The 23,309-nt window shown below is 41.3% G+C and overlaps 1 long non-coding RNA gene and 1 pseudogene across 1 annotated transcript; both read left to right on the forward strand.

The window, feature by feature from the left end:
* The first annotated feature begins 1,446 nt into the window (after positions 1–1,446).
* LOC118902240 lies at positions 1,447–2,402 on the forward strand (annotated as a pseudogene).
* A 3,406-nt stretch (positions 2,403–5,808) lies between these two features.
* Positions 5,809–10,443, forward strand: LOC118902241. Its single transcript, XR_005021530.1, has 3 exons — positions 5,809–5,819; positions 7,579–7,583; positions 10,186–10,443. It is a non-coding gene; the product is annotated as an uncharacterized LOC118902241 (long non-coding RNA).
* The last annotated feature ends 12,866 nt before the right edge of the window (positions 10,444–23,309 follow it).

Here is a 23,309-nt window from a genome sequence, read left to right on the forward strand (position 1 = left end):
AGATACAGATGGGAAATCAACAAGCTGGGGCAGGTGGGAGCGGGAGGAGTGTCAGGGAGTCTCAGCAAGTAAACGGGCAGAGGCTGGAGAACTCAGTCCTTCTGGCAAGATTTGGGCTCCAGGAATGGAAAATTAGAGGAGTCTTTGGTTGACAGGATACTTAGAGGGTATGGCAGAGCGTAGAGGAGTATAAAATGCCCAAGACAAACTTCCTCTACTTCACAACTTGGCCAAGGCCCAGCCTGGCTATTTTCCGAGTTTTTGAAGACCAGGTGGACTTAAGTGTTTAGGACAAATAAGATCTTATCTAAAAGAGTGCCAGCTGGCAGAGTTCACGTTCGCATATTTATACTGGTGAAATCTTGTTGGGGCAGGAATGAAGACCATTCTTTACTAACAGGACTGAGGACGTAAATAGAGGATTAAGAGGCTGTATATGGCAGTGGTTGAAAATCAGCTCTACCAACTTTTTAACTGGGCAGCACTGGGCAAGTCACTCAGGCTCTCAAAGGCTCAAAATTTTAGTCTGTAAAAATGTTAATGACAGATTCTACCTGAAAGTGCTTATGAGAACTAAATAAGGAAACTCAGGTGCAGCGCTTCACACAGTGCCTGAGACGTAGTAAGTGCTCCGAGATGTTCACTTTCGTAATTCTCATCATTATCATGATCTCCATCACGGTTCTTAACAGTCAACTGGTAAAAATCTTGCAGGCACAAATTAATGAAAGGGTAACAAGGCTTGTGAGGATATTATAAAGGAAATGGAAGTTACACTGTATGATGGTATTAAGTCAACCAACTTATTCTTTCTCCTTTTGTCATAGTAGCAGATGCACAAAATCCAGACATGGGAAAATTGCAACCATTAGCCAAACCTCAGGGTGCACCTGCTCTTTAGCATAGTGGTTTAAAAGTCAAATTCTAGGGACTTCCCTGGTGACGCAGTGGTTAAGAATCCACCTGCCAGTGCAGGGGACATGGGTTTGATCCCTGGTCTGGGAAGATCCTACATGCCACAGAGCAACTACGTCTGTGCACCGCAACTACTGAGCCTGCACTCTAGAGCCCACGAGCCACAACTACTGAGCCCATGCACCACAACTACTGAAACCTGCCAGCCCTAGAGCCCACGTGGCACAATTACTGAGCCCGCGTGCTGCAACTACTGAAGCCTGCCCGCCTAGAACCTGTGCTCCGCAACAAGAGAAGCCACCACAATGAGAAGCCTGCACACTGCAACGAAGAGTAGCCCCCGCTCACTGCAACTAGAGAAAGCCCGCGCAGCAACGAAGACCCAAGGCAGACAAAAAATAAATAAATAAATAATTTAATTTAATTTAATTTAAAAAAATAAAATAAAAGTCAAGTTCTAGCCTTTCTGCCCGTGGACACCGCCAAGTAAGCATTGTTAAAGTATCCCCCCACCCCGCCACGACCGAGGTCATGTCTAAGTCAAAGTCTCCCAAAGAGCCTGAACAGCTGTGGAAGCTCTTCATCGGAGGTTTGAGCTTTGAAAGAGAGTCTGAGGAGCCATTCTGAGCAATGAGGAACGCTCACAGACTGTGGTAGTGAGGGATCCAGACACCAAGTGCTCCAGAGGCTTCAGGCTCGTCATGTACGCTACTGTGGAGGAAGTGGACGCAGCCGTGAAGGCAAGGCCACACAAGGCGGATGGAAGAGTTGTGGAGCCAAAGAGGGCCGTCTCAAGAGAAGATTCTCAGAGACCTCGTGCCCACTTAACTGTGAAAAAGATTTTTGTTTGTGGCATTAAAGAAGACACTGAAGAACATCACCTAAGAGATTGTTTTGAACAGCAGGGGAAAATTGAAGTGATTGAAATCATGACTGACCGAGGCAGTGGCGAAAAGAGAGGCTTTGCTTTCATAACCTTTGATGACCGTGACTCTGCAGAAAAGACTGTCATTCAGAAATACCACCCTGTGAATGGCCTCAACTGTGAAGTAAGGAAAGCCCTATCTAAGCAAGAGATGGCGAGTGCTTCATCCAGCCAAAGAGGTCAAAGTGGTTCTGGAAACTTCGGTGGTGGTTGTGGAGGTGGTTTTGGAGGGAATGACACCTTTGGCCATGGAGGAAACTTCAGTGGCTGAGGTGGCTTTGGTGGCAGCCATGGTGGTTGTGGATATGGTGGCAGTAGGGATGGCTATAATGGATTCAGTAATTATGGAAGCAATTTTGGAGGTGGCAGAAGCTACAATGATTTTGGCAATTATAACGATCAATCTTCAAATTTTGGACCCATGAATGGAGGAGGCTTTGGAGGCAGAAGATCGGGTCCCTATGGTGGCGGAGGCCAATACTTTGCCAAACCACGAAACCAAGGTGGCTATGGCTGTTCCAGCAGCAGCAGCAATAGCTATGGCAGTGGCAGAAGGTTTTAATTACTTCCAGGAAACAAAGCTTAGCAGGAGAAGAGAGCCAGAGAAGTGACAGGGAGGCTACAGGTTATAACAGATTTGTGAACTCAGCCAAGGACAGCGGTGGCAGGGCCTAGCTGCTACAGAGAAGATATGTTTTAGACAATACTCATGTGTATGGGCAAAAAAACTCGAGGACTGTATTTGTGACTAATTGTATAACACGTTATTTCAGTTTCTGTTCTGTGGAAAGTGTAAAGCATTCCAACGAAGGGTTTTAATGTAGTTTTTTGGGTTAGTTTTGTTCTTGTACCCATGCTGTTGATTGCTAAATGTAATAGTCTGATCATGATGCTGAATAAATGTGTCTTTTTTAAAAAGAAAATAAAAGTTAAGTTCTAGAATCAGGCCCATCTGAGTTCAAATTCCAGCTCTGCCATTTAAGAGCTTTTTGGCCTTTGGGAAACTCACTTTATCTCATTAAGCTTCAGTTTTCTCATCTGTAAAATGAAAGGAGTAATAGTTCCTACCTCATAGAATAGTTATGGGTATTGAGATGATGCAGCAAACGTTGGCTCTCACTAGTTTACTTCCAACAGATGAAAGTTGTCAGAATTCAAATGCTAAATAAAATAGAAGACATCCCTAAGAACATTTGGGGGCTTTCACAATAAAAATTCTGCCATATTGGCAGGAGAATTGACTGGAAAGGCGTATGAGAGTATTGTGGAGGGAGGTGATAAAAATGTTAAATTCTTGTTTTGGGTGGTAGTTAAATGGGTGTATAGCATTATCAAAAACTCACTGGAGGGCTTCCCTGGTGGCGCAGTGGTTGAGAATCTGCCTGCTAATGCAGGGGACACGGGTTCGAGCCCTGGTCTGGGAAGATCCCACATGCCACGGAGTGGCTAGGCCCGTGAGCCACAACTACTGAGCCTGCGCGTCTGGAGCCTGTGCCCCGCAACGGGAGGGGCCGCGATAGTGAAAGGCCCGCGCACCGCGATGAAGAGCGGTCCCCGCACCGCGATGAAGAGTGGCCCCCGCTTGCCGCAACTGGAGAAAGCCCTCGCACGAACCGAAGACCCAACACAGCCAAAAATAAATAAATAAATAAATAAATAAATAAAGTAGCTATAAAAAAAAAAACGCAGAAAAAAAAAAAAAAACTCACTGGATTGAACACTTAAGATCTGTTCATTTTATCATATAAAAATTATACTTCACTTAAAAGAGAAAGAATAGTTATGAACTCTGCTCTGGATCTAAGATTTTATCTCATCCAACTCTCTATGTGAAGCCTGGAAAGTATCATTGATAACATTTATTTAGAGAAGAGGTGAGGAGGTACTGTTGTCCATAAGTCACTATTTCTGCTCTAAACAACTTGTTCACTAGAAACCGGTAAGGGCAATGGGGAGGCCCTAGTCGTGAGCGTCGTTCTTCAGATCCATGGGAATAGTGAGTCTAGGGCTTATCTTCACTGATCTGACTTAAGGCTTCCATCTAGAGCTGACTAGATAAATGGCTAGGGCAGTCACACCCATCCAACGATCTATTTGTACATATCACAAAAGGTTCATTAACAGTGTCTATAGTCTTGCTATAGAGGAGTAAGGCATGCATACCTGATGAAAGAAAGGGTGACCACATGAGTGGATAGAAGGATGAATGAACAAATAAGAATTTACTGAATGGTTGCCATGAATCACCTTGATTATTTAACATGATTTAATTACCACAGAAAGATTGTGAAGTAGAGGCTATTATCTCCACTTTACAAATGGAAAACTCTATGCTTAGAAAGTAAAGCGATTGATGAAGCCTAGCATTCTACAGCCAGATCATAGCAGAGATGGACTCCATAAATCTAATTGTATTCTAAGTAATTTCTGTTTGTTGCATATAATATTTCTTAAGAGCTCCTATGTATTATATGAGATCATGTATGCATCATTCAGTGTTCATCAAGAGGTTTATTCTGTTTCAGATGCCATTCCAGTCTGTGTTTCAGAACTCTGTTAGGGAATTAATCAGTAGAAAGTTATGAGGTAGGATACAGTTTTGAAGTACTAGCCAATGCTTTCCTCTATTATTTTCTCTACTTCTTCATTCTTACCATCTTCCAAACAGCAGATAAGTTACTTGAATTCTATTACCTTCAGGCAGAATAAGTTAACAGAAAGCAGAAAATAATGAGCTTCTTTTGGATTTTCAGTCTCCAAAATACAGGTCCCACGGGGAATGGCAAATGTGCAGGGCATAAATAAGATGTAGAAATCTACTCGGTAATTTAGAGGAAAGGCTGCCTCACAAAGATTTCCCGGGGCAGGAAGAAGTCATAACACAGATGCTAATATGGCCCTGGGGGCTTCCCTGGTGGCGCAGTGGTTGAGAATCTGCCTGCCAATGCAGGGGGCACGGGTTCGAGCCCTGGTCTGGGAAGATCCCACTTGCCGCGGAGCAACTGGGCCCGTGAGCCACAATTACTGAGTCTGCGCGTCTGGAGCCTGTGCTCTGCAACAAGAGAGGCCATGATAGTGAAGAGGCCCGCGCGGCGCGATGAAGAGTGGCCCCCACTTGCCGCAACTGGAGAAGGCCCTCGCACAGAAACGAAGACCCAACACAGCCATAAATAAATAAATAAATAATAAAATAAAAATTTTTAAAAAAATTAAAAAAAAAAATATGGCCCTGGGATGGGCCTGCCCCCTCCCCTTCTCCCTCACCCATTCAAGTGTCAGGTGGGAAGGAGGCATTACCAAAGCTCCAGACAGGTTTGTGAATTCCCAGATCAAAGGGAAAGAGCAAGAATAACCTAGCAGAAAAATGACTGTGAGGTGTGCCCAGCAGATAGATACTGAGGGTATGGTCCCTGTGGGAGCTGGAGTGGCAGGAGGTCTTTTACATCCCTGGTGTTGGCCATCGCAGTGATGCCAGAATGGACAAATGGTGACCAGAGGTCAGACTCAACCTTGTACTCCCACCTGCAACCTCTTGTCACTTGAACATCCTCCAGATATTCAATGCAACTCTGGGAAGTGTGGGAGGAAATCCCTGAATTCACAGAGATTAATTTCTGCTGCATTGGAAGAATGCTCAAAACAGAAATTAGGTTATAGAAAAACAGACTTCTGGGGACTTCCCCAGTGGTCCAGTGGTTAAGACTCCACACTTCCCCAGTGGCCCAGTGGTTAAGACTCCACGCTTCCCCAGTGGCCCAGTGGTTAAGACTCCATGATTCCACTGCAGGTGCGGGTTCGATCTCTGTTCTAGGAACTAAGATCCCACTTGCCACAGGATGCGACCAAGAAAGAAAGAAAGAAAAAAAGACTTCTGTACTCCCTTCCATAGCTCAGCTGGTAGAGCAGCGGCCTGTAGCAAAACAGACTTCTTGCATGGTTCAGTTTGCTGACTGGCATTCATTTTGCTACAGTTGTATCTGTATTAGATAGTCATACTTCAGATAGAGTGGAGAAGGGAACAGTACTGGAAACTTACAAACAGAAATCTAGGGGAAAAAAAATTCATTAAAGACAAATTGTCCCTTTCAACTTGGCCCCTTCATTTAACGCTACCATATTCAAAGGACTTCCCTGGTGGCGCAGTGGTTAAGAATCCGCCTGCCAATTCAGGGGACATGGGTTCGATCCCTGGTTGGGGAAGATCCCACATGCCGCAGAGCAACTAAGCCCCTGTGCCATAACTACTGAAGCCTGTGTGCCTAGAGCCCATGCTCCGAAACAAGAGAAGCCACCACAATGAGAAGCCCGTGCACCACAACCAGGAGTAGCCCCTGCTCGCCGCAACTAGAGAAAGCCCCCACGCAGCAACAAAGAGCCAACACAGACAAAAATTTTAAGAAAATAAAAATAAATGTTATCATATTCACTGAGGTCATCCTATTTTGTGTGTATAGCCCCATGTTTATCTTTGCTTGAAAATTCCTGGACCTTATTCCTCATGAGTTACGTGACCTTCTGCTTACTCCCCTCGGAGTCTCTAATTATGTTAAACTTTTGTCCTGGGACTTGTTTATTTTGAAGCAGAAGCTGTTAAGATGGGAGTCATTTATTGGTGCAAAAAATACTCCTGTCCAACATGAACTAGAATATTCTTTTCATGATTCTTTTTTGTGTGCTCTACACTCCATAGCAACTCCTTATTCTTACTTATGTAGTAATAGCTAGTCTCCCATATGTCACCTGTCAGGGATGAGCCAGGGACGACCATCCAGATAAGGCAAAAACAAACTGCGTGAGGGACGGGACCACCAAGCCAATTTCCTTGAAAAAATGTTGCCATTTGAACCTCTGGAGACTCAGTGGCCCAACCCGCCCGACAGCTGGGTGGGTGGGAAGGTGGTAGAAGGTAGTGGAAGTAAAGAAACCAATTACAACTCTATTTCAGCGGTCCAGGAAATAGCTAATGGTGTTTTGGACTAAGATGTAATGTTGAGACATACTTGATTTAGGAATATACTATATTTTGAAAGTAGAACCAACAGGATTTGGATGTAGGGTATGAGGTAAAGAAAAGGGTCAGGTCTGATGCCCATGCAGGCCACACTTACCTGGAATTTCACATGAATGGATAAAATGTGCCTGAAGGTGAGTTTAAAAACTGAAACTCGCCAACTAGAAGCCAAAGAGGAAAAAGAAAAAGGAAACTTGAAGGAAATTTTTTTTTAACTTAGTGAAAAGTGAACTTTTCATGCACTCAGCAACAACAAAAACCTCCAACTAATCAACTAATCAAGTGACTTAAACTACCATTAAAGATCCACATAAAGCATGAAATTGCATCTGATTTAAAAGGTATTGGGTTGGCCAAAAAAGTTTGCTCAGGTTTTTCGTAACATCTTCCGAAAAACCCAAGTGAACGTTTTGGCCAACCCAATATATGCAAAACCAAAGTCCCCAAGTTAGTACTGAAAGCCAGCTGGTTTTCCTGCTCCATAAAGAGAGTTCAAAATGCAGTCACCTCTCTTTGAGACCACCTAGAGGGGTGTGATAGGGAGGTTGGGAGGGAGGCGCAAGAGGGAGGAGATATGGGGATATATGTATATGTATAGCTGATTCACTTTGTTATAAAGCAGAAACTAACACACCATTGTAAAGCAATTATACTCCAATAAAGATGTTTAAAAAAAAAAAATGCAGTCGCCTGATTATAGTCAGCTAGGCCCCCTGGTGGTAAATAGAAAAAGTACCTCTGGGTAAATGTATGCTCAGTGGTCTGTGCTAATTTTGCCCTGAGCAAATGTGAGGTAAGCCAACTTATCTTTTTTATGTTATATCCCTCCTTTCTCTTGATGCCTAACTCACTTCCACCAAGACTATCACCAGCATCCAGGGCTCCCATGCAGCACCCCATCTAAAGTCTATATCCTAAGAAATAACATTGCATTTTCCTGGGACTCTTTATATATATATATATATATATATATATATATATATATATATATATATATATATATATATATATATATATATACACACACACATACACACATATATATATATACACATATATATATGTATATATATATATATATCTTTACTGGAGTATAATTGCTTTACAATATTGTGTTAGTTTCTGCTGTACAACAAAGTGAATCAGCTATATGTATACATATATCCCCATATCCCCTCCCTCTTGAGCCTCCCTCCCACCCTCTCCTGGGACTCTTGAAAACATCCTTTTATGTCTCATTTGTTAAGACAACTCTTTGTGACAATGTGCAGCAAAGGGTCAAGTACTTTAAATTTGCCTTCTCAATAATGTAGTGTTTTTAAACTAAATACAGATTTTTTTTCTCATAAAGAGAGAATAGTGTAAAAATTTCAGATAGGACTAGTGATGAGAAAGGCATACTGATCAGAAGAATATTGTTGAAGATATGAAAAAAATAAAGATTTCTCATCATGCCAGGCTATCCTGGTAAGCATGGTGCCCACGATATTCCCTATTTAAAACTAGGCTTTTCCACTCCAACACTCCCTTCACTTGCTCCCCCTCAGGGCGAATGGTGGTTGTCCCAATCTCCTGATCTAGAGAAAACAGTGCATGGCGAGTGGGCCAGATGGCCAGGGCCCAAGGGAAAATACGGCTGTTTTGGCTTCTCCAGGCAAGATGCGGAGGACAGCTCGCAGACCTGGAGTCAGGCTTTCACTGCAAACGATACAGGAAGGGTCAATTATATCTTGCAACAGTCACCATGGAGACAGGGAGATCAGCTCGGTGCTTTGTGACCACCTACAGGGGTGGGATAGGGAGGGTGGGAGGGAGACGCCAGAGGGAGGGGATATGGGGATGTATCTTTACATATAGCTGATTCACTTTGTTATGCAGCAGAAACTAACACACTATTGTAAAGCAATTATACTCCAATAAAGATGTTAAAAAAAACCAAAAACTTAACTATCAACTTCACTTTTGTGCCCAGAGCTCAAGCAGAGAGAACAGTGAGAAGCCAGGTGCTGACAAGTAGCAACGACCAAATTAGAAGGCGCATACGGAAGGGGGCGCTGGTGAGTACGCCAGCTCTCAGGTTTGACATCTGAAAAAGGAGAGAAAATGGTCTTAATGCTCCAATGGGAGTGCTAAGCTTTATCTATTATTCCTGAGAAAACCCTAACACATACTAGTGCTAGAGCCATTCCTGTTCATTTAAGAGCCTGTGTGTTAATGGGCTTTTTGTTCTGTAATATCTGATTCACTTATGTGGCTGCGTTATAAAGGGGTGTGTTCAGAGCTCCCAACCAAGATGTAAAATATTTTTTTTCAAACAAAACTTTTTTTTAAGAGCAGTTTTAGGTTCACAGCAAAATTGAGTGGAAGGTACAGAGATTTCCCATATACTCCCTGCTGGCACAGATTCATGGCCTCCCCTGTTATCAACAAAAGGGGTACATTTGTTACATTGATGAACCAACATTGACACATCATAATCACCCAAAGTCCCTGGTTTACGTCACGGGTCACTCTTGGTGTTGTATATTCTATGGGTTTGGACAAATGTATGATGACATGCATCCATTATTATAATATCATACAGAGTATTTTCACTGCCCTAAAAAATTGCTTTACATAGGGATTTAATTTTTAAAATAAAGCTATTTTTGTACACATAGAAAAATACTAAAATTTGATTTTTTAGTTCCAAACTAAAAATTTTCTTCACTTCCTTTTCCCACTCTTGTCTAAGAATTACACATGCCAGGCAAATGTTCCAATGTTTTGTTTATTAAACAGACTTTCTTGATATAATATATTTGAAAGTTTAACCTTCTCTGAAAGGTTAAAAAAAGGTCAAATAGTTATAATATTTTCTTTTTATTTTATTCCTTGCTCCCTTTCCCACCCCACCCTCCACGTCTCTTTTATTCTAGGGACATAGTTTCTAGATATCATTTTATATGCTGCATTGTGACATAGTACAGTTTTGACTGAAAAGGTCCATGTGGAACCATAAGAGTGAACACAGAGGGGGTTAGGTAGCAGCTTCTACCACCCGTATCCTGGTCCTCATTAAACTTTGGTAATGGAATCGTCCCTTGTCTCATCTGCCCTCCATTCAAGGACTGTGCGCTGTAGGAATGGGGTTGTTTTGCTCACTATTGTATCGCTAGCACTTAAAACAATGCCAGAGACCACAGTGGACACACAATTAATTTTTTTTTTTCATTCAGCCAAGAAAATTTATTGATCTCTTACCAAATTTCAGGCACCATTCTTCAGTACGATTTGTAGGCATGTTCAGGAAACACAGCAGTGATTAACACAGATGAATATACCCTCTCTCGAGTTCATCTCCAGAACTTCCTCTAAGTGTTTTCTTCTCTCGGCCTGAAGGTTGGTCAAATGAGTTTCCTTCTCTGCCAGTGACTGCTGAGTGCAGGACAGCTTCGCCTTCATGGACTCCAGCTCCTGTTTTACCTTCTCCATGGCCATCAGTAACTCCTCCACCTGTCCGCGGGCGCCAGGCTCCTCGGGCTCTGCGTGACTGGCCCCCTGAAGCAGCGGCGGAGGCGGCGGCCCACTGTTTGCGCCGCACCGTCTCCTACTACAATAAATATTTTTTAAAATTATGGAATAAGCTGCTGTTTTGTGAGATCTTTGACTCGGGGATTCCTAACTGCTTACCTGTCTCTTTTAGACCAGCTCTCTAGATTGCCTACTTGAACAGGACTTGCAGGAACAGGGCTGGTCTCATCACTGGTCACTCACTCTCCCTATAGCGAGAGCCACATTCAGCTAACTACTTTCCGAGAGATAGTGGAAGTTTCTACGAATAGTCTGCAGTAAATCAAAGAAACCATAGTATTTTTTAAGCTGGAAGAAATCTTGGGTCTATGTGGGCTACAAGAAGCAGTAGCTGAGTATGGAGTTTCCTTCTTTTTGTTATTTGGTTGAAGAACTCTTAAGACAACAGCAGGTTTCACTGTGTCCTGTAGAGGTAGAAATAGGGATACAGCCATTTGCCTTTTTCTAGGAACATGGTGTTTACCAACTTGCTATTGGCATTAAGAGTAGTCTGTTCACGTGAATTTCCAAAGTGAACTGTTTTTCAGAATTGTTCTCAGAAAGCAATACCTGTTTCTGACCTCAGGGCAACTGAGCAAGTCAAAAGAAAAAAGAGAAGGCAAGGAGGAATGTTTTCCTGGGTGTCATCACAACACACCTGGCTATATCCATCAGTGGGAATTTACACTTTCCAGTATCAGGTATGAACCACTCCCAGAGTGGATCTTGCACTTAAAATAGTATAATTTGTTTATTAATATTAAATTACTAGGAGGGATTCCATCCAAGTCTTTTTTAAAACGTACCTTTCACTTTTTAAAGTCAATAATACAGATTTTGAGTACAGTAAATTCTGAAAGTTGGCAAGTGTCAGGTACTATGTGCCATGGATGTTACAAAAAATAGAACTACTGTCCCATTTACATTGTAATAATTCTCATTTGCTCTTTCTGCTAAGCTTGATCCAAATTGTGTGGCTTTTTAGTCACTGGCATTTTGTGTCAAGAAAGAAATTCTGGTGCCAAAAATAAATTGCATTCAACTTGGAATTTTATAAGATTATTCCATTTCCAGCAGTATGGCAGATTAGACGCCCTAAATGACTCTCGCAATAGAAACAAAGTGATGGATAAAAATAGGAAGAAAGTAAGAAATATTCAGATCTTCTAACCAAGTAAAAGCCCTCTCTGACAGAAATTAACAGCCTGACTTTCACAGGGACTTATAACCTGAATTGTGATTTACAATTTGTCACTGTGATAAAAACAAAACAAAACAAAACTTAAGATGACAGTTTTATTCCAAGTGGTGATATTGTCTCCTAAATGGTTGCCAGAAGAGAGTAAAATCCAGGACTCAAAAATTCCCATACATAAAGATCCAAGGAAGAGGAGTAACTCAGCTGAATATCACAAAGCATGAGGAAGCAAGGCACCATGAAAAAGAGATAGCAGAAACAACAGGGGAAAAAGATCCCCAAGGCTTCTGATGTTGGAATGATTAGACACAGAATATAAAATAACTATATTTAATGTTTAAATAAATAAAAATTAATATCCAAAATATGAGTAAAGAACAACAGACTCGGGAGAGTTCAAGATGGCAGGAGGAGTAAGACGTGGAGATCACCTTCCTCCCCACAAATACATCAGAAATACATCTACATGTGGAACAACTCCTACAGAACACCTACTGAACGCTGGCAGAAGACCTCAGACCTCCCAAAAGGCAAAAAACTCCCCACGTACCTGGGTAGGGCAAAAGAAAAAAGAAAAAACAGAGACAAAGAATAGGGACAGGATCTGCACCAGTGGGAGGGAGCTGTGAAGGAGGAAAGGTTTCCACACACTAGGAAGCCCCTTCGTGGGCGGAGACCGCGGGTGGTGGAGGGGGGAAGCTTCAGAGCCACGGAGGAGAGTGCAGCCACAGGGGTGCGGAGGGCAAAGCAGAGAGATTCCCGCACAGAGGCTCGGCGCCGAGCAGCACTCACCAGCCCGAGAGGCTTGTCTGCTCACCCGCCGGGGTGGACGGGGGCTGCGAGCTGAGGCTCGGGCTTCAGTCGGATCCCAGGGAGAGGACTGGGGTTGGCGGCGTGAACACAGCCTGAAGGGGGCTAGTGCATCACAGCTAGCCGGGAGGGAGTCCGGGAAAAGGTCTGGACCTGCCGAAGAGGCAAGAGACTTTTTCTTCCCTCTTTGTTTCCTGGTGCGCGAGGAGAGGGGATTCAGAGCGCCGCCTAAATGAGCTCCAGAGACGGGCGCGAGCCACGGCTATCAGCGCGGGCCCCAGAGACGGGCATGAGACGCTAAGGCCGCTGCTGCCGCCACCAAGAAGCCTGTGTGCGAGCACAGGTCACTCTCCACACCTCCCTTCCCGGGAGCCTGTGCAGCCCGCCACTGCCAGGGTCCCATGATCCAGGGACAACTTTCCTGGGAGAATGCACTGCGTGCCTCAGCCTGGTGCAACGTCACGCTGGCCTCTGCCGCCGCAGGCTCGCCCCGCATCCGTACCCCTCCCTCCCCCCGGCCTGAGTGAGCCAGAGCCCCTGAAGAAGCTGCTCCTTTAACCCCGTCCTGTCTGAGCGAAGAACAGATGCCCTCAGGCGACCTACACGCAGAGGAGGGTCCAAATCCAAAGCTGAACCCTGGGAGCTGTGCGAACAAAGAAGAGAAAGGGAAATCTCCCCAGCAGCCTCAGGAGCAGTGGATTAAAGCTCCAAAATCAACTTTATGTACCTGCATCTCTGGAATACCTGAATAGACAACGAATCATCCCAAAATAGAGGCAGTGAACTTTGGGAGCAACTGTAGACTTGAGGTTTGCTGTACGTGACTGAATGGTTTCTGGTTTTGTGTTTATCTTAGTTTAGTATTTAGAGTTTATGATCACTGGTAGATTAGCTTATTGATTTGGTTACTCTCTTCTTTTTTATATAGATATATAGATATATATATTTTTTTCCTTTTTCTCTTTTTGTGAGTGTGTATGTGTATGCTTCTTTGTGTGATTTTGTCTGTAAAGCTTTGCTTTTACCATTTGTCCTAGGGCTCTGTCTGTCCGTATTTTGGGGTTTTCTTACATAGTTTTTAGCACTTGTTATAACTGGTGGATTTGTTTTTTGGTTTGGTTGCTCTCTTCTTTCATTCTTTTTTTTTATTACTTTTTAATTTTTAATTTTTAATAATCTTTTCATTTATTATTGTAATAACTTTCTTTCTTTTTATTTTCTTTTTTCTTTCTTTCTTTCTTTTTTTCTCCCTTTTCTTCTGAGCCATGTGGCTGACTGGGTCTTGGTGCTCCAGCTGAGTGTCAGGCCTGTGCCTCTGGGGTGGGAGAGCCGACTTCAGTACATTGGTCCACCAGAGATGTCCCAGTTCCACATAATATCAAATGGCGAAAATCTCCCAGAGATATCCATCTCAACACCAAGACCCAGGTCCACTCAACAACCAGCAAGCTACAGTGCTGGACACCCTATGCCAAACAACTAGCAAGACAGGAACACAACCCCACCCATTAGCAGAAAGGCTGCCTAAAATCATAATAAGGTCACAGACACCCCAAAACACACTACTGGACGTGGACCTGCCCACCAGAAAGATAAGATTCAGCCTGATCCACCAGAACACAGGCACTTCCTCCACCAGGAAGCCTACACAACCCACTGAACGAACCTTAGCCACCGGGGGCAGACACCAAAAACAATGGGAACTACGAACCTGCAGCCTGCGAAAAGGAGACCCCAAACACAGTAAGTTAAGCAAAATGAGAAGACAGAGAAACACACAGCAGATGAAGGAGCAACGTAAAAACCCACCACACCAAACAAATGAAGAAGAAATAGGCAGTCTAACTGAAAAAGAATTCAGAGTAATGTTAGTAAAGATGATCCAAAATCTTGTAAATAGAATGGAGAAAATACAAGAAACGTTTAACAAGGAGTAGAAGAACTAAACAGCAAACAAACAATGATGAACAACACAATAAGTGAAATTAAAAATTCTCTAGAAGGAATCAATAGCAGAATAACCGAGGCAGAAGAATGGATAAGTGACCTGGAAGATAAAATAGTGGAAATAACTACCACAGAGAAGAATAAAGAAAAAAGAATGAAAAGAATTGAGGACAGTCTCAGAGACCTCTGGGACAACATTAAACACACCAACATTCGAATTATAGGGGTCCCAGAAGAAGAAGAGAAAAAGACAGGGACTGAGAAACTATTTGAAGACATTATAGTTGAAAACTTCCCTAATATGGGAAAGGAAATAGTTAATCAAGACCAGAAAGTGCAGAGAGTCCCATACAGGATAAATCCAAGGAGAAACACACCAAGACACATATTAATCAAACTATCAAAAATTAAATACAAAGAAAAAATATTAAAAGCAGCAAGGGAAAAACAACAAATAACATACAAGGGAATCCCCATAAGGTTAACAGCTGATCTTTCAGCAGAAACTCGGCAAGACATATATAAAGTGATGAAAGGGAAGAACCTACAACTAAGATTACTCTACACAGCAAGGATCTCATTCATATTCGATGGAGAAATTAAAACCTTTGCAGACAAGCAAAAGCTAGGAGAATTCAGCACCACCAAACCAGCATTACAACAAATGGCAAAGGAACTTCTCTAGGCAGGAAACACAAGAGAACGAAAAGATATAAAATAACAAACCCAAAACAATTAAGAAAATGGTAATAGGAACATACATATCGATAATTACTTTATATGTAAATGCATTAAATACCCCACCAAAAGGCATAGACTGGCAGAATGGATACAAAAATAAGACCCATATATATGCTGTCTACAAGAGACCCACTTCAGACCAAGGGACACATACAGACTGAAAGTGAAGGGATGGAAAAAGTTATTCCATGCAAATGGAAATCAAAAGAAAGCTGGAGAAGCAATTTTCATATCAGAAAAAATAGATTTTAAAATAAAGACTATTACAAGAGACAAAGAAGGACACTACATAATGATCAAGGGATCAATCCAAGAAGAAGATATAACAATTGTAAATATTTATGCACCCAGCATAGGAGCACCACAAGACATAAGGCAAATGCTAACAGCCATGAAAGAGGAAATCAACAGTAACAAAATAACAGTAGGGGATTTTAACACCCCACTTTCACCAAAGGACAGATCATCCAAAATGAAAATAAATAAGGAAACACAAGCTTTAAATAGTATATTAAACAAGATGGACTTAATTCATATTTATAGGACATTCCATCCAAAAACAACAGAATACACTTTCTTCTCAAGTGCTCATGGAACATTCTCCATGATAGATCATATCTTGGGTCACAAATCAAGCCTTGGTAAATTTAAGAAAATTGAAATCGTACCAATTATCTTTTCCGACCACAATGCTATGAGACTAGATATCAGTTACAGGAAAAAAATCCGTAAAAAATACAAACACTTGGAGGCTAAAAAATACACTACTTAATAACCAAGAGATCACTGCAGAAATCAAAGAGGAAATCAAAAAATACCTAGAAACAAATGACAGTGAAAACACAATGACCCAAGACCTATGGGAAGCAGCAAAAGCAGTTCTAAGAGGGAAGTCTACAGCAATACAATCCTACCTCAAGAAACAAGAAACATCTCAAATTAACAACCTAACCTTACACCTAAAGCAATTAGAGAAAGAAAAACAAAAAAAAACCCCGAAGTTATCAGAAGGAAAGAAATCATAAAAATCAGATCAGAAATAAATGAAAAAGAAATAAAGGACACAATAGCAAAGATCAATAAAACTAAAAGCTGGTTCTCTGAGAAGATAAAGAAAATTGATAAATCATTAGCCAGACTCATCAAGAAAAAAAGGGAGAAGACTCAAATCAACAGAATTAGAAATGAAAAAGGAGAAGTAACAACTGACACTGCAGAAATACAAAGGATCATGAGACATTACTACAAGCAACTCTATGTCAATAAAATGGACAACCTGGAAGAAATGGACAAATTCTTAGAAAAGCACAACCTTCCAAGACTGAACCAGGAAGAAATAGAAAATATAAACAGACCAGTCACAAGCACTAACATTGAGACTGTGATTAAAAATTTTCCAACAAACAAAAGCCCAGGAACAAATGGCTTCACAGGCGAATTCTATCAGACAGTAAGAGAAGAGCTAATATCTATCCTTCTCAAACTCTTCCAAAATAAAGCAGAGGGAAAAATGCTCCCAAACTCATTCTATGAGGCCACCATCACTCTGATACGAAAACCAGACAAAGATGTCACAAAGAAAGAAAATTACAGGCCAATATCACTGATGAACATAGATGCAAAAATCCTCAACAAAACTGACAAACAGAATCCAACAGCACATTAAAAGGATCATACACCATGATCAAGTGGGGTTTATCCCAGGAATGCAAGGATTCTTCAATATACACAAATCAATCAATGTGATAAACCATATTAACAAATTGAAGGAGAAAAACCATATGATCATCTCAATAGATGCACGAAAATCTTTCGACAAAATTCAACACCCATTTATGATAAAAACCCTCCAGAAATTAGGCATAGAGGGAACTTATCTCAACATAATAAAGGCCATATATGACAAACCCAAAGCCAACATTATTCTCAATGGTGAAACACTGAAACCATTTCCTCTAAGATCGGGAACAAGACAAGGTTGTCCACTCTCACTACTATTATTCAACATAGTTTTGGAAGTTTTAGCCACAGCAATCAGAGAAGAAAAAGAAATAAAAGGAATCCAAATTGGAAAAGAAGAAGTAAAGCTGTCACTGTTTGCAGATGACATGATACTATACATAGACTCCTAAATGTGCTATAAGAAAATTACTAGAGCTAATCAATGAATTTGGTAAAGTAGCAGGACACTAAATTAATGCACAGAAATCTCTTGCATTCCTATACACTAATGATGAAAAATCTGAAAGAGAAATTAAGGAAACACTCCCATTTACCAGTGCAACAAAAAGAATAAAATACCTAGGAATAAACCTACCTAAGGAGAAAAAAGACCTGTATGCAGAAAACTATAAGACACTGATGAAAGAAATTAAAGATAATACAAACAGATGGAGAGATATACCATGTTCTTGGATTGGAAGAATCAACACTGTGAAAATGACTATACTACCCAAAGCAGTCTACAGATTCAGTGCAATCCCTATCAAACTACCACTGGCATTTTCCACAGAACTAGAACAAAAAATTTTACAATTTGTATGGAAACAGAAAAGACCCAAATAGCCAAAGCAATCTTGTGAAAGAAAAATGGAGCTGGAGGAATCAGGCTCCTGGACTTCAGACTATACTACAGAGCTACAGTAATCAAGACAGTATGGTACTGGCACAAAAAGAGAAATATAGATCAATGGAACAGGATAGAAGGCCCAGAGACAAACCCACACACATATGGTCAGCTTATCTTTGATAAAGGAGGCAAGAATATATAATGGAGAAAAGACAGTCTCTTCAATAAGTGGTACTGGGAAAACTGGACAGCTACATGTAAAACAATGAAATTAGAACACAACCTAACACCATACACAAAAATAAACTCAAAATGGATTAAAGACCTAAATGTAAGGCCAGACACTATCAAACTCTTAGAGGAAAACATAGGCAGAACACTCTATAACAAATCACAGCAAGGTCCTTTTTGACCCAGCTCCTAGAGAAATGGAAATAAAAACAAAAATAAACAAATGGGACCTAATGAAACTTAAAAACTTTTGCCCAGCAAAGGAAACCATAAACAAGATGAAAAGACAACCCTTAGAATGGGAGAAAATATTTGCAAATGAAGCCACTGACAAAGGATTAATCTCCAAAATGTACAAGCAGCTCACGCAGCTCAATGTCAAAAAAACAAATAACCCAATCCAAAAACGGGCAGAAGACCTAAATAGACATTTCTCCAAAGAGGATATACAGATTGCCAACAAACACATGAAAGGATGCTCAAGATCACTAATCATTAGAGAAATGCAAATCAAAACTACAATGAGGTATCACCTCACACCAGTCACAATGGCCATCATCAAAAAATCTACAAACAATAAATGCTGTAGAGGGTGTGGAGAAAAGGGAACCCTCGTGCACTGTTGGTGGGAATGTAAATTGATACAGCCACTATGGAGAATAGCATGGAGGTTCCTTAAAAAACTAAAAGTAGAACTACCATACGACCCAGCAATCCCACTACTGGGCATATACCCTGAGAAAACCATAATTCAAAAAGAGTCATAAACCACAATGTTCATTGCAGCTCTATTTACAATAGCCAGGACATGGAAGCAACCTAAGTGTCCATAGACAGATGAATGGATAAAGAAGATGTGGCACATATATACAATGGAATATTACTCAGCCATGAAAAGAAACGAAATTGAGTTATTTGCAGTGAGGTGGGTGGACATAGAGAGTGTCAAACAGAGTGAAGTAAGTCAGAAAGAGGAAAACAAATACCATTTGCTAACACATATATATGGAAGCTAAAGAGGAAAAAAAAGGTTCTGAAGAATCTAGGAGCAGGACAGGAATAAAGACACAGACGTAGAGAATGGACTTGAGGACATGGGGAGGGGGAAGGGTAAGCTGGGACGAAGTGAGAGAGTGGCTTGGACATATATACACTACCAAATGTAAAACCGATAGCTAGTGGGAAGCAGCCGCATAGCACAGGGAGATCAGCTCAGTGCTTTGTGACCACCTAGACAGGTGGGAGAGGGAGGGTGGGAGGGAGGAGACATGGGGATATATGTATATGTATAGTTGATTCACTTTGTTATAAAGCAGAAACTAACACACCAATGTAAAGCAATTAGATTCCAATAAAGATGTTTACAAAAAAAAAAAAAGAACAACAGACTCAAAAGATGAACAAACAGATTTTAAAGAGAACCAAACAACTGACATGTACACACTGCTATATTTAAAATAGATAACCAACAAGGACCTAGTGTATAGCACAGAGAACTCTGCTCAATACTCTGTAATAACCTAAATGGGAAAAGAATTTGAAAAAGAAGAGATACATGTATATGTATAACTGTATCACTTTGCTGTACACCCGAAACTGACACAGCCTTGTTAATCAACTATACTCCGTTATAAAATAAAAATGTTTTAAATAAAATAAAATGCATGAGCAAAACATAAATAAATAAATAAAACCAAACAGAATTTCTAGAGGTCAACAATTGAATTAATAAAATATCAATGGACAGGAATAATCAGTTAGCTACACCTGAGGAGAGAATTTGAGAACTGGAAGAAAGACACAAAGAAGTTCAGGAAATATCCCAGACAGAACTGAACAATATGAAACAGAAGTTAAAAGACATGGAGCGTAGAGTGACGTCTAACTATCATTCCAAAGTGACGTAATAGAATAGGTTAGAAATAATATTTGTCAGGATAATGGCTGGGAATTTCCCAGAATGGTTAAAAGACACAGATCCAGGAAAACCAAACCAAATGAAAACAAAAACAAAAAGCAGGATGGAAAAACATTCCATACCTAATCACAACCGCAAAACATCAAAAGACAAAAAGCCTTCAACAGCCCACAGGGAGAAGACGCAGCACCCACAATGGAATAACAATGAGGCTGACCACGGACTTCTCAACAGCAGTGAGACAAGCCAGAGGTAGTAGAATATCTTCAATAGACCGAGATAAAACAATTGACAATCTATTACCTTTAAGAAAATAATTTTTAGACAAATAAAAACTGAGAAACTTTACCACCAAAGAGCTCACTAAAGGAATATTAAAGGAAGGACTCTGTTGCTAAAGAAATGGTGATCAAAGACATTGGTAATATATGGGTAAAATACAGCAACATCGATGGTTTATAATAATTGGCTACATTGATTGTCACGTAATAAAAATCAATGGGAATAATTGACCTAAAAGACCATTATAGTAGCTCATAAATAGTGAGGGGGTGATCAGAATTAAAACACTCTAAGGTCTTTGCAATTTTTGGAAGGCAAAAATACTGAACAACTATAAACTCTGACAAGCATTCACATTAAAATAATCTGAGGGACTTCCTGGTGGTGCAGTGGTTAAGAATCTGCCTGCTAATGCAGGGAACACGGGTTTGATCCCTGGTCTGGGAAGATCCCTCATGCTGCGGAGCAACTAAGCCCGTGAGCCACAACTACTGAGCCTGCGCTCTAGAGCCTGCGAGCCACAACTACTGAGCCCACACTGTAGAGCCCATGAGTCACAACTACTGAGCCCACGTGCCACAACTACTGAAGGCCTTGTGCCTAGAGCCTGTGCTCTGCAACAAAGAGAAGCCACCACAATGAGAAGCCCGCGCGCAGCAACAGAGACCCAACACAGCCAAAAATAAAATAAATTAGTAAAATAAAATAAAATAATCTGAATAACCACCAAAATAAAAGACACAGAGCTTATTTCCAAGTTAGTATATGTGAAAGACTCAAATAAGAGGAGGAAGGGAAAACTCAATGAATTTGAAAGACAGCAATAATAAAGAGGGGAGGCAGAAAAGGCAGCACAAAGAGAAAGGACATAATAAGACTTATTTCTACAATCCTAATATTTTAATAACCACAATAAAGGAAAATGTATTAAATTTTCCCACTAAATAAAAAAGCAAACGTCAGTCTGGATTTTTTTAAAACCCACTGTGTAAAGCTGGTACTTACAGAACGTTTGAAAATCAAACTGATAATCAATGAAATAAATCATTTAGTGTTTGTGTTTTCCCTGAATTTTCTAGTTTTAGAATCAGGCTACAGTGAAGTGGCCCCCAAAGTCACTGTAAATAAGCAGTTACTAGGCAACCGCTGCACACAGCATATCTAACTATGTGCTGCTGAAGTTCTGAGAGAAGAAAAAGAAGCAACCTCGAATCTTTTTAAGATCAAAACTTTATGAATTTTCTAGCCATAGTTTTTTGACTTGTATGATTTTTAGATCTTGCACATGAAATATACTTTTCTTTTGGAAAAGTACGTTAAAATCAAGATTTTAAGAATGAGATCATTCTCTATTGTTTACTTGTTCGATCACCCTGTTCACCAACAAAAGGAACACAGAATCTAAAACTCTGGCAAAGTTATTCTATTATTTATATTCTAATTGTTATCATTTGTTGCAGAGAATAGAAAGAGTCCATTAAGTTCCTACCTATTTAAATGAACAGGACTTCCCTGGTGGCACAGTGGTTAAGAATCCACCTGCCAATGCAGGGGACACAGGTTCGAGCCCCGGTTCGGGAAGATCCCACATGCCGCGGAGCAGCTAAGCCCGTGTGCCACAACTACTGAGCTTACGCTCTAGAGCCCGCGTGCCACAACTACTGAAGCCCGTGCGCCTAGAGCCCATGCTCCGCAACAAGAGAAGCCACCGTGATGAGAAGCCCACACACCGCAATGAAGAGAGGCCCCTGTTCGCCTCAACTAGAGAAAGCCCGCGCACAGCAACGAAGACCCAACACAGCCATAGATAAATAAATAAATGAACAGTAGCTTTCTTTTATTTTTTTTATTTATCCATTTATTTATCTATGGCTGTGTTGGGTCTTCGTTTCTGTGCGAGGGCTTTCTCTAGCTGTGGCAAGCGGGGGCCACTCTTCATCGCGGTGCGCGGGCCTCTCACTATCGCGGCCTCTCTTGTTGTGGAGCACAGGCTCCAGACGCGCAAGCTCAGCAATTGTGGCTCACGGGCCCAGCTGCTCCGCGGCATGTGGGATCCTCCCAGACCAGGGCTCGAACCCGTGTCCCCTGCATTGGCAGGCAGATTCTCAACCACTGCGCTACCAGGGAACCCCAACAGTAGCTTTCTGACGGACTCAATCACATATTCTCAAGCTATCCAGTAAATCTGTTCAGGGTTTCTTTAACAGTGTGCGTCATGAAATGGAATTTGAAGTGCTCAGTCTCTTCGACCCTCTGGAGTCACTGAAGTGCTTCCAACTAAGACAGCCAAGTCAGCAAGGGTAGTTACTTCTGTTAATTCTCTTATGATTGCCACAGGGAGAAGGATTCACTTTAGTAAGTTCTTGAGGCCTATTACTACAAAATCATAAAATGTAAGAATCAAAAGAGACCATAGGGAACTTCTGGTCTGACCCTCTCTAATGGAACAACTGCAAAATCTGAGACCATGAGAAAGGAAGTGATTCTCCCAAAGTGTACTAGCTGATTAATTGTGAAAGGGACAAGAACCCTTTGACTCCCTCCAATTCAAAGAGCTTTCCATTCACTCCCCCACTTTCCATTTATCATTTCTGTTGATAAAGCCTGAAATGCCTAATAAGCAGAGTACAGACTGTTCACTGGAAGGAGCTTTCTGTTCTCAGGACTCATCAGAATGATGGATTCTAACTTTCTTGGGTCACTGATTCCAAGATGCTACAGGGAAACAGCTGGCAGTTTGTCCAGGTCCACATTCCCTTTCTGAGACATACATGCATTCCCTCCTGGCACCACCATCCTATTCACAGGGAGTTCAAAGGGTGGACCCCAGCAGATGTGGGAAACATGCTGGGTGGCAGTCATGCTCATACAATCAGCTAATTTCCCAAAGGCAGCTTCAAATGTTGCTAGTGCTTTGCCACATTTTCCCGCAGTCATTTTTTAGTGAAATTGTCTTTTTATATTTAGACAAGATGAAACCCTTCCTTGATGTTTACTTTTACTCTCTTCATGTGAAAGAATGCTGGAGATATTAAAGAGGGTCTAAGATAAGTAACTAAAAAGCCTAAAGGACAGGAAGTGGTTTCTTCGCAGGAGTCGAGTGAGCTGGGGATGTTTACCTAAGAAGAGACAGCTAAGTGGTGACTTAAGTGCAGAAAAATACGTTAAGGAGGAATTGCCTCATTAAAAAGCAAAGTGCTAATCTTTAAG

The sequence above is a fragment of the Balaenoptera musculus genome, chromosome 10 (genome assembly GCF_009873245.2).
Source record: "Balaenoptera musculus isolate JJ_BM4_2016_0621 chromosome 10, mBalMus1.pri.v3, whole genome shotgun sequence".
Lineage (NCBI taxonomy): Eukaryota > Metazoa > Chordata > Mammalia > Artiodactyla > Balaenopteridae > Balaenoptera > Balaenoptera musculus.